This window comes from Nyctereutes procyonoides, unplaced genomic scaffold, assembly GCF_905146905.1.
Source record: "Nyctereutes procyonoides isolate TBG_1078 unplaced genomic scaffold, NYPRO_anot_genome, whole genome shotgun sequence".
Classification (NCBI taxonomy): Eukaryota; Metazoa; Chordata; class Mammalia; order Carnivora; family Canidae; genus Nyctereutes; species Nyctereutes procyonoides.
The window spans coordinates 5,281,782-5,297,114 of record NW_026575137.1 but is presented as its reverse complement, the minus strand read 5'-3'; positions in this window follow the sequence as shown (position 1 = coordinate 5,297,114).

The following is a 15,333-nucleotide window of genomic DNA, read 5'->3' as shown; positions in this document are numbered from 1 at the left end:
TTATTAAATAAGAAAAATAAATGAGAAAGAAGCACATACCTGACCTTCACCCTGTAGGCCTTCTGTATGATTTCATTTTCAAATTCTTCTGGTTGTACCTATCCTGTGTCAGAAGGAAGCTATATTTCAACCATTATGTTCTTTTAAAGTAAAATCTATTAGAGTTGAGATTATTTAATAAATTATTTATCTATAAATTAAATGATCTCCCTTTCCTTCTTTGCCAGACATATATTTACATTTTCATCTGGTCATATGTTGCTGATATCCCAGCATTTTCATTCTGCTTAACCCTACGAAGACTGTTAAACATATGCTTTCACCAAATTTGTCCTCAATCCCTTTTCTAGACTATTAGTTATTACTCTATAATACTTCAAAAAGTAATATATGTGTGCATTTCTTTTAGTTCTCTTAAGTGAGGCAGAGCCAGTCGGGAGAGCTAAATGATAAATGTATCAATAATGTAACATCATTATTGACTGGCTGGTCCCTCATCAAAAGAAAAGAAAATAATCATGAGTAGAAATAGGAAAATGTTTTTCTCTTAAGTTGTCTCTGTGCCCAATGTAGGGCTCAAACTCATGGCCCCAAGATGAAGAGCCATCTACTGAGCCAGCCAGGTACCCCAGAAAACTTTTCCAAACAGCTTCCGGAATCTAACATTCTCATGGAGATTGCTCATGACTTTTGCTTAAGAAACCAGATATATGTTCTCTTCTATCTAAATACAAAAAAGCATTTTCCAAGACATCGTAATGATAAAAGACAAAACATGAGATTAGTTTTCCAAAACCAATTGTATGACAGCAAATTATCTTACCTTAAATTACACATAAAATTTAGGTCAAATTACTACTTTATTTTCAGGAATTTTTAAGAACCATAGGGGGCAAGTCTTTGTAACTGGTATTGGTATTATATACAATGTAACTCCTAATGGCTGCCTTCTGGGGGACTTGTTTAAAAGAACATTTACACTTTAAAATGATATTAATAATGATTAATTATCAGATAGTGTTTATTTTTTCCTAAGATTTACTCATTTCTGTACTATTACAAAAAGTAAGTATAAGTATATGCCTACATTCATAAATACAATTTCCATGTTTTTAGGACTTTACTTGAACTTTTATTGGTTGCATCCCCTCTTTTAGGTCATGTGGGCAAGATGAGCCTAAACAATGTTGGATTAGGTCCCTAATTATTGCCCTCCCCCCTGACCCCGTAATGTCCTATACCACCTTTTTCACCCCCCACCCCCTTCATCCCTTTTCCCCTCCCATATCCCACCCAGATCCACTTCCTGTCTACCTTTTGTTGGAAGTTTGAGTAGGATCTATTGGCCTACTCAAGGACAATTTCTACACATCTAGGTACCAGAGACAGAAACACAATATAGTATGTCATAACATATGTATGCTTTTCAGTGATTCACTGTTCCAATACACCTTAGAAGATATATACTTCTAATGAGCACACTGTAGCATTGAGTGAGTAAGGTGAAGTAGGACCAATATGGGTGGGGAATTAGATTGCTAAAGATTTGTTGGTAGGGATACCTTGCCAATGTGTATGCATCCTCATTATCATGCAATTATGGCTTTCCAGCTTTCCTTATCTTAAATTCTTAATGCAGACAATCTCCCAACATTTCTTCTTTATTATGTGTTGTATGATGTATTTACTGTTAAGAGTTTATTGTTTTCAGACCTAATGCTGTGTGCTGTGCATACCTTCCAGCTATTAAAATCACTATTTCCAGGAAAGTACAATTTTATACATGTGCCATCTCATTCAACTTATTTTACAAAATTTACCTACTTTTCCACAATTCTCACTGACAATGTAGAATAATTATCATAAAGTAATTCAAGCCATTTTCATTTTTCAGACTTCTCAGCAAGGTTTTACTTAATTTCCATGCTAAAATCAGTATTTAAACACAAAATTATTAATACATGCATATTCATATCTAAGATCCTTTTCCTCCCTAATTATCTAGATGAATGAATCTTGTTGATGATATATTTTAGAGGCTGCATAAACTATTTAGTTAGTTGCCTCTCATACTTCAACAAAAATAATTAAACAATATTTCAATCAAGAAACACTTATCAAGCACCTACTGGGGACCTAAAGCTGAATCGTACTGCCTCATGAAAGTTGATTGTGTGCCTCTCTTAATATCTCTATATTATATGTGACATTGTATTTGCAGTTTGAAAGTGGCCATGGTGGGGGCCATGGTGGGAGTAACATGGTAATGGACGAATGTTAAATAGCTGGATTTTTTTTTTTCCAGGAAAGGTGATTTACCAGCACACAACTTACTAAATGCCAGATACCGTCCTTGCCTTCAAAGAGCTTACTGACAAGTAAGTGTAAGAGACAAGTAAACCTTTGTATTTTCATCCTGAAAAGATAATTCTGGTGCCAGTTTGAGAGTGACTAATACAAGGATGAAGCTAGAAGTGTTATAAGAACAGTCTACTAGAAGTGTCCATGGAATTTAGGTGAACAGTGCTAGATACCTAAATTAGGAAAATGACAATGGAGGTGTACAGATGGGCTTAAAATTTCATGGGAGATGGACTTAGAACTAGTATATTGATCTTACACTACCACCCACAAACTGAACTGCAACAGCAACTGCTCTGCTATACTAGGAAACTAAAAGAAGTATGTGAAAGAACAGCTTTCAGACATTGCACAACAGGGAGCACCTGAATTATTTTTATGTTCCTAAAGACATCCATCCTTTTATCATTTCCTCATTTAAAATTTTGATTCTATGTTGTTAGGATAATTTTTGAAAAAAGCGGTTCTCATCATGTCATTCTCCTGATAAAAAATAGTGTCATTTTAAGAAATAATATTGTAGTAATAATCAAATCATAGAGTGATTTTTGAAGCTGTGTCACACAGGAAGCCGTATTTGCTCTAAGCATGTTCCATGAATCTTTGCATTTAGTCCTCACAACATTATGAGGCAGGTCTATTGCTGTTCCCCTTTTAAAAGATTAGAGGTTGGAAGGTTGAGATACTGAGAGATTAAATGACTTTATCAAAGTCTTAGAAAATAGGGTGCTGATATGATGCTAGGTGAAATAAATTCAGTCAGAGAAAGACAAATACTCATATGTAGAATTCCTCAAGCAAAGGGGGAGAAGAGAGGGGGGCAAACCATGGAATACTCTTAAACTATAGGAACAAACTGATGGTTTGTGGAGAGTGGGGGATGGGTGAAATAGGTGATGGGGATAAAGGAGAGCACTTGTGATGAGCACCTGGTGATGCATGGAAGTGTCAAATCTCTATTTTGTACACGTGAAATTAACACAACACTGTGTATTAACTAACCAGAATTAAAATAAAACTTCTAAGAAAGGAAAATAGGGGTGCTAAAATTCAAATTTTGGTAATTTGTCATCAGCAACCACTCTTATAGCCATGAAATCCACTTACTTTTCAAGAAGATGCTGATTTTTGCTTTTTTGCCTATTTTGAAATCCCTCATGTATGAATCCCAACATATGCTTTCTAAATGATCTTTACTGTTTCCCTACAATAAAATCCCTTTTCCTCACTTATAAAATGCAATACTCATCTCATCAAGTCTTTAAGGATTAAATGTGATAATCACATACCTAACTCACAGTAGATATTCTGTATTAGTTCTCCCCTTCTTCCTCTTTCTTTTTTCTCCATTTGTTTTGTTCTTTTTCTGCTTGTTATACTTATTATTATACTTTCATGTGAAACTGAATAACTCTTCGGCTCTTTAATTTTCTTTACCTAAGTCCACATAGTCCATTGTACCATTTTTGTGACATGTCCCAAGTTCTCCTTTGTTTTTATACTTTTGTACATTTTTTAGAATTGAACTTTACCTATTTTATGATAGCTTGTGATCCCTTACAAAACAGTACTTTGCCTTAGATATTGTAGCACAATGTCATTCATTGAATAGATTTATAATGTGTCTACTGGGAAACAGGCATGCTAACTTATAGATTTTGAAGATCCACTGGAATTCTAAAGGTCAGATGTTTTCAATCAAATCCAGTGTTATCATTTTTTACTTCATTGATTAAAGTTGCAGATATAAACAACAGAAGGTCAAATATGATTTCTGAAATAAGCTGACATAAAATATAAAGCCAAGATGAAATTCCATAAAGATAAATGTAAGGTAATTAAGTCAAGAAGATAGAACATTTTGTATAGATACAAATAATCCATGCTTAGCTTCACACAAAGACCTAAGAAAAAGTTGAAGGCACCATGGGCTACAAATTAATTGTCACTGGTATAGTTTCAAAAGAAACAAGGATACCAGGCTCCGTAAATTGTAATGAAATATGTGGATCTTCCCAGTGTGCAAATTGAAATGATGGTTAGTAACCTCCATTAAATTGAAAAAGTCCAGGTAGTTTTCTTAATAAAAATTTAAAGGATTAACTTAACATAGCAATGTATTTGGTAATTAGCTGAAGTGTTAAGATTCATGTTATTTGATAAACCATATTTTATTAAATATTAAGTGCCAGTATAAAAACTAGAAATAGTGAAAGATATAGATAACTACAATGTGGTCTTCGTGTAAAGTATAGTTCTTTGTCCTTCTGGTTTCTATTCTCTTCCTCTTTATTCTTCCTTTCTTCCAGGCTGTTGTGTACTTCATCCAAGTTCCCATTCCTTGCTTAGTCAAAGTGTATTTGTTATGGTATTGTATTACAGCTAATGTGCCAAACCCTTTAAAATCATGGTCTGTTTTCTGTAATTTTTGTTTAGTTTTGATGTGTAGACAGTAGGCTATGTTTACATACTTAGTTTCTATTTCTTCAACATAAATGTACAGAAATACTAGAAAAATAACTAATATTTATAGAGTGCTGTGTAGTTAGAAAGCACTCTCACAAGTGTTGTTTCTTTGATATTTAAAACTACTCCATTTCTCTCTTCTTAAAAAAATAACACTGGATCTCTATGAGTTTTTGATTTGCTTAAGGTAATATAGTTAGTAAATGGCAGAGCAAGGAGTCAAATTGCAGCTTCCACAATCTGTAAGATCTCTGCAAAATGACTTTCATAGGTGAAATACCAGGAGTTTGTAGACTTCCTTGCTTTTGGCAGGAAAAAAAGATTCTCCCTCTCACTAAATTTTAAAAAGAAATTTTTCCTATTGCTCAGAATACATGACAGAGGTTTCTTTTATTCTTTGATTAAGATTGCCCAACTTTAGAAAGAGTCTTCCAACTTGTACCCCCTCTATGATGGAGGATGCATTGCTATGTCTGGTACGAGCCTGGATTTAAGTGACAAAGTTGGCAGTCTGGGCAATGCAGTCCCACACAACAGCTAGATTTTAGTTGGACTCATCAGGGAATAGGCCCTTACCCAGAACATCTACAAGCATGATCCAGGCAATTCAATCAATACCATGATTTGTGTGGCAGACCAAACATCTAGGCCATTGGCAAAAACCCAAAAGCCAGAATAATTATAACAGGATTTGTCAAGTACAGTATTGGCCAGAGCAATTACAACATCCTCCAGTCCTGACCACTGAGATAAGATTGCCTCTCCATTTTCAGTTCAGCATAGCTGGTGCTGATGCTGAATAATTCAGTTTGGGACACCAACAAATCTTAACTCAGTCAAAACATCAGTGATCTAGGAGATCACTATTTAGGAGAAGAAAACCCTATCGAGACAGTTTTGCTATCAAAGGCAGTGGGTAGGGTGGGGATAACGTTTCCCCCTACATTAGAGCTGCTATTTTTTCATATAAAGCCACAATGCTGCTGGGGCTTAGACTGCAGCATTTAACAAGAGAGGCATGTTGGCCCTTTATACCTTGTTTGTTGAGTGGAAGCTGACCTACCTGAAAATGGGAATATCAAGGTAGAGAGTCGCACACCTCCACCGTTCAGGTACTTGGTGTCAGTAAGAGCTCCAATGACAAGCCAATAGCTACTTTACAAAAGGTGTTTTCCTGGTCACCATGTCAGGGAGGACATGATTGCAAAACCCCCAGGGATGCCATGGTGTGAAGGCTGCTTTTCTATGTCAGAGGCTCCAGTTGAAAACTCATCAGCACTAGCATATATAGCCCAAATGGAATATGCCCAAATGGAATATCAGGGTTGTGTGGCTTTAAAGCACTAGTACTGCTTATTGGTACAGAGGCTTTTTCAGTTAGGGGGGGTCCCTCTGGCCCTTATAAGCATTCACACTACCAGCATGTAAGACATCCATACTATTAGTTATAGATTCAGTAGTGGAAGCCATAACAACAGCACATTGAATTGGCTCAATGGATCCCACTCACAAGATCACTTAGTTTTCCTTCCCTACTATGAGCACTGCCTAAACCCCATATGTTAAATTTGGGTACCCCTTCCTCCCATTGGACCAAGTATAATGGCAACTTCATTGACTATATCAAACAGAGCCATAAATTTTGTGATTCTCTTTTCCCCCAAAGTTCCTCAATGTATTTGGGTGTATGGCTTCTGCTTCTTCTTGGAGACTAGAAGAACTATAACCCACTCTTAGAAAGCTTTCTCTTTAAAGCAGCTGAGGTTGGCATAGACGGAGAGCAGGGGTCAGGAGGGATAGCGGGAAAGAAGGGCTTCACGGCAATAAGCAAGGTGCATTTCTGGTTTCAAGAGGTGTGCTGCACTTGATCACAAAGATTTATCTGTGTATTTCAGAAGAATTTACCTGCATTTGGGGGGGTCAGTTTCTCATTCTCCAGTGGGTCACCTTTGTCAGCATTATAAAATGATCTGGAGCAGCAGCAGACTCAGTTCTAACCAAAGCCTAAACAATGGTTTCCTAGAAGAGGATTTTTTCCCCCTTGGGAAATGTTTCCTCAGAGGGTCAAAGCTCTCTTATAGCATCCAGGAGCCATTACAAAACAAAACAAAGCAAAACAAACAAATTAACAAAACCGTCAGATCTTTAACTGTCATCTTCAAGTGGGTCTAAGATTAGCATAATGGACTGTAAGAGGGGCTGAGCTATAAGACATCCCACTTATTTCCATTTTTCCTTAATGAGCATATGCCCTTCTCCTTTTTTCTGAAATGAAGTAGCCAAACTTTTAAAGATTCATCTGTTCTCTGCCCATACGTCCTGTGAGTTCTCCTCCTTTCATGCTAGTATAGGTGCCCATCTCTAGAGCTGCTGTCTGAAAGAATGTAGAACTCCACTCTGCCCTTCTAGGACCAATCTTAGCACTAGTTGTTACAATGGGTGTATCTGAGGCTGCTCCATCCTTCCTCTCCCTCCCTCCCCATCTGCCCCCACCTAGAGTAGAATTAGTAACAGCTGCACACTGTTCAGACAGCTGACTTTGAACCTATTTTCCAGTGGCCAGCATGCAACTGTGCCCCAATTTCTTTTCATTAATAGACGATAAAGTTGAGGATCATTTATCTTCTGGTTGACCAAACAGTTTGATCAGCATGTTCGTTATCAATTCTCATAGATTTCCCTTAAATTCTGTCAAACTGCATGGCTCTCATTCTTATCCTACCCTTGTTCTCTTTGTCTGTATCCCAGCTTCATTGTTGAAACATCTTTCAAGAACTGTGAGGGGTTGGAGATTTTATCTAACTTGCAAAGTAATAAGTTAGCCTGCCATGAAACAGAGACAAAGATTCATGGATGCTGGGAGAAGACACAAGACTCCCAATTCAGAGATAAAGGACTTTATGTCTCATGACAGTATCAGTGGTCAGGGTTTATGAATTTTTGCATATATTACATGGATCCCAATTCTTCTAGAGAGACATGAAGAGGACAAGATGACCACGGCAAATAGTAGGTTTCAAGAGAGGAATCCTAAGCGTAAGGAATGTGAATCTTCTACAGTAGGAAGTAAGCATGTCTGCACTTTGCTTATGTAGGAATCATTGTCTTATTATGTTGAGTAGTAAGCAAGCCTACCCTTTGCTTCAGAGTGAGACACTGCACCTTTAAGTCTGATCATTATGCAAATATCTTTGAAAACAGAGTCCAGAACAAAGGCAGTTAGTACCTCACTCATGAGACTTGCAGATATACAAGAGAGTCACTGAAAACCATTTCCTAACAATAACAGTAATGTGAAATTATCACCAAACATCATTTATAATTTTGATAAAAAATATCATAGACTCATTTAGGGAATTAAGAATATCTTTCCTAATAAACAAATACTTCCCTTGTAAGTTTGGGGCTATTATCTGTGCAATTAAAGTGAACAAATCTCTTGTAATTTATGTAGTAATAGCGTACAATTAACCCTCAATGTGTATATATGTTATTGAAGTTCAAACACTTGTTTAGATTCCCCAAATTAGCTAGTAGCATTATGGTTCTCTGTTTTCAGAAGCAGTGCTAGGATGTTTGTTGAACAAGAATTCTCAGAAACAGTGCTAAAATGTTTATTGAACAAGAAAGGACAGAAACAAAATCATGGGGGATTGCATGTGAGCTGGACAGCGTCAACGAAAAGCTGGCAAGTTCCTGCTTGATGTATTTTGGTGATACTGAAAGAAGGAGGCAGTTACTGATACTCGGGGGGCCTTAAATCCTCATCTGAAATAGATTAATACATGTTTACCATGTAATAGCATGCTTTAGATAAGAGAGTTAACAAGTCTTGTATTTGGTAACATCTGCTTTTATTTGATTGTAGTAGTGACTTAATAGGGTCCATATGGAGTGAGGAGAGTTTGCAAAATTACATATTGAAACCCTGTTTTGGAGGGATGGAACAGCACTTTCCCCCTCAAAGATGGCACTTTATAGTAACTACAGTTTTTTACACAATTTGGATAGTAATTTCTGATTTAATGTAGTGATTTCATTAACAACACATTTTGTGAATTTGTGATTATTTTTACAATTGTGCTCAGCATCTAAGTATATAATCAAGCCAATATTGTTTAAATATAATGAAAAGGAATAATGATGTCTTGATAACAAAGCTCACAATGTGGTTACATTTACTAAACATAGAAAGATTTGAGATTTTTAAAGCCATGTTCAGAGTAAGAGAAATACAAGAATAGATGGAAATAGTTATACTGTTCCGGGGTGATTTTCATTTAAGTCATCTATCAACAGAGACAAAGTATTCACATTTCATTTCACTTCTGTCTTCTCCAAACCGAAGAACTATTTCAATCTAGAAGAAGTGAGAGAGAGGAAATAATCCATGATGTTTGAACAATTAGCAAAAAAATCATCTTTTTACATATGCTCATGTATTCTATATCCTCAAATCTTAGTTTCCAAATGTAATAAAGAGTTTGGGTCAATAGTTTCCAAAGGTAAACAAATAAATGATTTAATGGAAAAAGTAATGAAGTAAGAGTCAAGAGAGCAGCTGGTCTAACCTTGTGCAATTTCACTTGAATTATCTGGAATTAATTTTCTGGGCTAAAAAATGAGGTGGTTAGAAATACACTTGTCTTCTTAAGCCTTCTTTTGGATTAAGAAATGTGTGGGTAAATTAAATGGAAGGATATATATACCTTCTTACTAACCAATTATGCTTCCTGCCTATAAATAATATTGAAATTATTGGGAAACATGATAATAATGAGATCAGAGTCATGACATTGGCCAAAGACATTGCCCAAGACATCTTATTCATCACCTAAGACATCTTAACTTTTTGGCTGGAGAATCACTGGAAAAGAACATCACACCTTCTAATGTGAGTTCTCCTGAAACATGGGTCACATGGCATGGTGACAACCAGGGATCCAAACTCATGAACTGGATCTCACAAGTTCCTATGTAAGGAAAGGGGGTGGGGGTGGGGGTAATGACATTAATTGACTGTTTTTAGTTTTTACCGGGATCATATACTAATACAAATTCCCTATGAGCTAGCTCATTTTGGCCCAGCTGGGTAGACAGAAATCTTTACATATAACAGCAAATAAATGGAGGAGCCAGGTGTCTTCACCATTTATCTGACATCAAGCCCTGTTTTCTATGCACTAAGTCACACTACTGCTGAATAAACAATTGAATGAAATGACATTGCTCTTCCTGGATGCCTCTTGTCTCTTTGAATTGGTTTCATAGCTAGTTCCTTCAGAATAAAGATCCAGGCTCATTCATTATGATACCTTGAGCCTAGCACAAAATCTACACACATTAAGTGCTTATTGAATAACTAGTGCATGGCACTAAGACCATATCAAAAGCTTATGGAATGTAATATTATTTTTTCTCTTCAATGTAAAATATTTTTACTTAGATGAACGCTTGCACCTCTCACTAGTTTTCTGTGTGATGTAAAAATCCAGAATGTTGAAGTGTTTCAACATGTAATAAGTATGGGAAATGGTTTGAGAAAACAGAAAATGTAGATGAATTCCTGAGTACTAGCACAACTATTTTCATGGATTATTTAGGAATTCATAGCTTAAATTATTCTCATTTCCCTGTTTAATTAAAAAATAAAAATGATTCAGGGCACCTGGCTGGCTCAGTCAGTAGAGCATGCGACTCTTGATCTCAGGGTTGTGAGTTTGAGCCCCACGTTGTTGGGTGTAGCGATTATTTAAAAAAATAAAAATAAGTCTATTATCTATAAATGTTATATTAAAAGCATTAAAAAAGAGAAAGAATCATAATGGTGTAGATGAAAGACGTGAACACTTGAAAAAAATTATAGAAAATGAAATAGAAGGCAATAAGTGGTTGACTAAAGAAAAACTATTATACATGAAAGATAAAGGAGATCCATCATGCATATATTTCTGAATAGGGAATAAAATGAATGAAACAAAGATATTCAAAGATGACAGAAGGAAATTCGCTGAAACAATGATACCCCTGAATTTTACCAGATTAAGCAGGTGCAACACATTCTGGAAAAATTGACAAAAGAAGAAGAAGGAGAAGGAGAAGGAGAAGGAGAAGAAAAGAAGAAGAAGAAGAAGAAGAAGAAGAAGAAGAAGAAGAAGAAGAAGAAGAAGGAGAGAAAAACAGTGAACAGGCTTCCAAAATCATAGTCAAATAAAATTTCAGGTTTTGTAGGTATGATAGATCTGTAAAGAACTATACAGATTTAATGTGTACAATTTGATGAATTTAGACATATGGAAACACCTGTGATACCCACGATCACTATCCAGGTAACACATATCCAACATCTCCCAGAGTTTCCTTCTATCTCTTTGTACATAACTCATTTCTAAGTATTTTCACATAAATCATGTTTGTCTTTTCCATTAGAATGAGGATTATGATAAGGATATCCTCTAATCTTTTCACTAGTTAGATTCTAAAACATGGTGAACTTGGGTTTGCTGTCCATGAATTCATTACCATGCAAGTCACACACGTCTCTTGCATTTTGTTTTAATTCCTCTTGACTATAATGAATCTTCCTCCTGATCAAATAAATCTATCGGTCGGTATGCCAATTTTGCCGCATGAAATACATATAGGCTTTTTGTTGGAAAACATGGGGTTGAAGCATGACTACCCTTTTACTTCCTCTGCGACTTAAGGCAAATTACATATCTTTTCTCATGCCATTAAAAGTTGCAGATCAGTGGCAAGAGAGATTTGTGTTCTTGGTGATCAATTGAACTAAACCTTCTTAATTTCTACCAGTTAGCCATTTTATATTATGGCTTTAATGTGGCACACTAAATGCACGCTCACGGTAGATAGTTCCTGAGAATGAAAGACACACCCCATTGTACCTTCACAGGAACTGCAGCTGATTTAGGTCACTAAATGGATCTCTGTTTGGTTCCTTTCTGTCAAGACTTTCACTCCTGTTGCCATTACCTAGGCTCTTTGCAACTCCTCTGATCATTTCTCCATGATTTCTCTCTCTCTCTCTCTTGCTTTCTTTTTGTCTCTCACATAATTCTCAGTTTTTGTACAATTGCTGTTAATACGAATGTTGCTTTACACCGAGGATAAGATATACCAATTTCTAAGCATTAAGCATAATCCTTTTTCTTACATTTTACTTGGCTACTTTCGGTTGCTAGATGTTCACAGGTCACTTTTACAGAGCCAGGAACATCTGTTAGCTTCTTCTTCCTTCCCTTGTACTTTCTCACTCTTCTTTTATCACCTCCTCCCTTCCTTCCAATCTTCCTTCCTCCAGTGCCTGTTCTCCTGTAATTCTGATTGTACTTCTTTCTTCAGCTTAAGGAAGTCTGAAGTTTGACTTCCAGAAAACTGAGATGAAGCTCTCTCATATATATCATATATCATATATAACACATATATATAGTTCAAAATAGCTTTAACTTATTGTACCTACTTATACTCAAAGAAGACTTGCCATTTAAATATAAGATACCCATCAAATTTGATTTTCAGATAAGCAACAGATAATTCTTTAGTGTATGTCCCAATGACTGTAGAGATATGATTATACTAAAAATAATTTGTCATTTATCTGAAATTCAAATTTAACCATGAGTCCTATATTTTTATATGCCGAATGTGGCATTTGTAACTAAAGTATATTTTACATGTTTTTTAACCAAGCAGTGTCAAAAATCATTCTATAATTTTTAAAACAATTTATTTATTTGTTTTAGAGAGAGAGGGAGAGCATGTGTGACCAGGGGGGAGAGGCAGAGGGAGAAAGAAGTAAAGAAGCAGGCTCCCTGCTGGGTGAGAAGCCCCATGAGCCAGGGCTCCATCTCAGAATACTGAGATCATGACCTCAGCCGAAATCAAGAGTCAGGGGGCTTAACCAACTGAACCACCCAGGTGCCCCAAAAATCATTTTATAATTTTTAACATTAGAACGTCTCCACCAAGGAGATGTGGACAACATTCACATCAAGAAGACTAGAAATTGCCAAATTGGGCACCTGGGTGGCTCAGTTGGTTAAGTGTCTACCTTCAGCTCGGGTCATGATCCCAGGGTCCTGGGATCCAGCCCTGAGTCTGGCTCCCTACTCAATGGGGAGTCTGCTTCTCCCTCTCTCTCTGCCCCTCCCCCTGCCTATGTCTGCTCTCTTTTGCTCTCTCAAATATTAAACAAAATCTTAAAAAAAAATTTGCCAATTTAAACTGATAAAATTCTTTATTGATGTATGTTACACTTGTCATCAGAAAACGACCTTTTTCACTTTTATGATAATTTAGTATTATATTTTATTTATTACGATTTATCTTTAAATCATTTAAACAAATACTTGTTTAAAATGGGTAAATAGTCACTTTATACTAAATCAATAACCTACTTATTCTAAAACACTTGGAAATCTTATCGATTTCCTCGAGCATCTGATAGTACAGAAGAAAAATTAAATACAAGAAGTATGCAACTCAGCAGATGCTGAATCTTAAGTGACTGAATGGGGATGGGTATAAAACAGGATTTTTTTTTCTTCTACTTCCATAAAAGTATTCGTCCTTAGGGTAGTGCAGTTTCACATATGCGTCAACAATAAAAAAGCAATTTTTACAGAGAAGTTCTCTTTTTAAGGTAGATAATTCATGAAGAAAAGTGATTATCCTGTGTTGCTGTACCTACTCAAAAAAAAAAAAAAAAAACACAACAACAAAGCATTGACAGGCTTAAAACTTAAAAGCTTTCCTCCCCTTAGACATATGCACTATGATGACCCCTGGTGGTGAATCAGGCAAATGTGCGACGTTTACACAGAGGCAGATGCCTATGCTTCGCTTTTAATCAAGCAGCTTCATGTGGGTATAAAAACTTACCTTCCTATTACATCAGTCCATGGGTTCCTCTGAATTTAATTCAGAGTAAGCTAGAGAATATTTGCACTTACTTAGTGAAAATTAAAATGAAAAAAAAATCAGGTTAAATTGTATTTATACCTAGTCCAGTATTTTAAATTCTGACTTCTTGCAGGACAGGTACTGATTATGGCTTTTGAGTCAACAATAATGTATATGTTCACAGTGTTTGAAAAATTTAGGATACTTCAGAAATTATCTGATTTCAAATTCTTCATTTCTCAAAGAGAGTATCTTAGAGCAAAGAATGGCTGGGAGGCTTAAATTCAGTCAGCTGTTTACTGACAGAGCTAGAACTAAGAAGTAGTCTCCAGACTACTATCTCAGTGCAATTCCAATACCCGGCAGTGCCTTTGTACTAAAAGGTCACAATATTTACTATAATAGGGGTAAAAAGCAGAAATGTGTGGTTCTGTATAGGGACCTAATACTCATTAAAGTAAGCCTATGATATCTTTCCTGAAGGAAGGTATTAATCTTATTCTTCACACAATATATTCATACCCCCAGAGGCAAGAAATAAATTCTTGCTTTCTGATTAATGTTAAGGTACAGCTAAGGACATATATCAATGACAAATAAAACTTGGAAAATTTTAAAAATCGAGTTTAATAATCTTAAGCCATTATGTTATAATAACAAAGGATCAAGAAATATAACCCTATAAAACTCTGAAAATATAGATTTAATTTGCATAGAGAACATTTTACTTTCAATTTTAGTATGGAATTTTAGTAAGAGTTCATAAATATTTAAATAATTATGATGTTATAAAGTTTTTTTTTTAATTTAAAATCTTGGGGACGTTGTAGAGAGGATTCAAATCCAAGATAGGAAAATGAACTAGGTAATCTTTACAGAGTCCCCAGAAACCTTGAGCTTAACATTTTATGGTAATGGTATGTCTGTATTATTTTGTTTAAAACACTTGTAGGCTCATGAGATTTTAGATGTATTTTTCTGCTTCTGGTCACAAAATCACAAATCCTAAGTTTTCATGTTTTTAATTTTATTTTTTAAAGATTTATTTACTATTTTAGAAAAGAGTCTGCATGTGTATGCCTGCAAATGGGGGAAGGGGAGGGATAGAAGGAGAGGCAGAGGGATGGGACAGGGAGAGAAGCAGACTCCCCACTGAGCAGGGGCCCAATGTGGGACTCCATCTCCTGACCCTGAGATCCTGACCTAAGCTGATACCAGGAGTCCATGGCTCAACCAACTGAGCCACCCAGGCACCCCTAATAAATGAAGATAGTTGAATTGCTCTGCTGATAAGATATTGTGTTTTTTTTAATGCAAAAAAATGATTTTAGCTATGAAAAGCTGTGTAATTTTGATTTGGATGAATTATGGACATGTTGATCAAAATTCCAAAGGCCATATCCCCTTCTTAGTTCCACTGAATATTTTGTTTTGTAAAGTAGTCAAACTCCCATCTTTAGATGTCTTCAAGAAGTAGCTGAATGACTACTTATTAGGAAGAGTTAGAATAAATGTTTCCATTGGGTGAGAGCATGAAATGAGGCATCTACTCCTTCTACTCAATGAAGTGTTTCTACAGTTTTT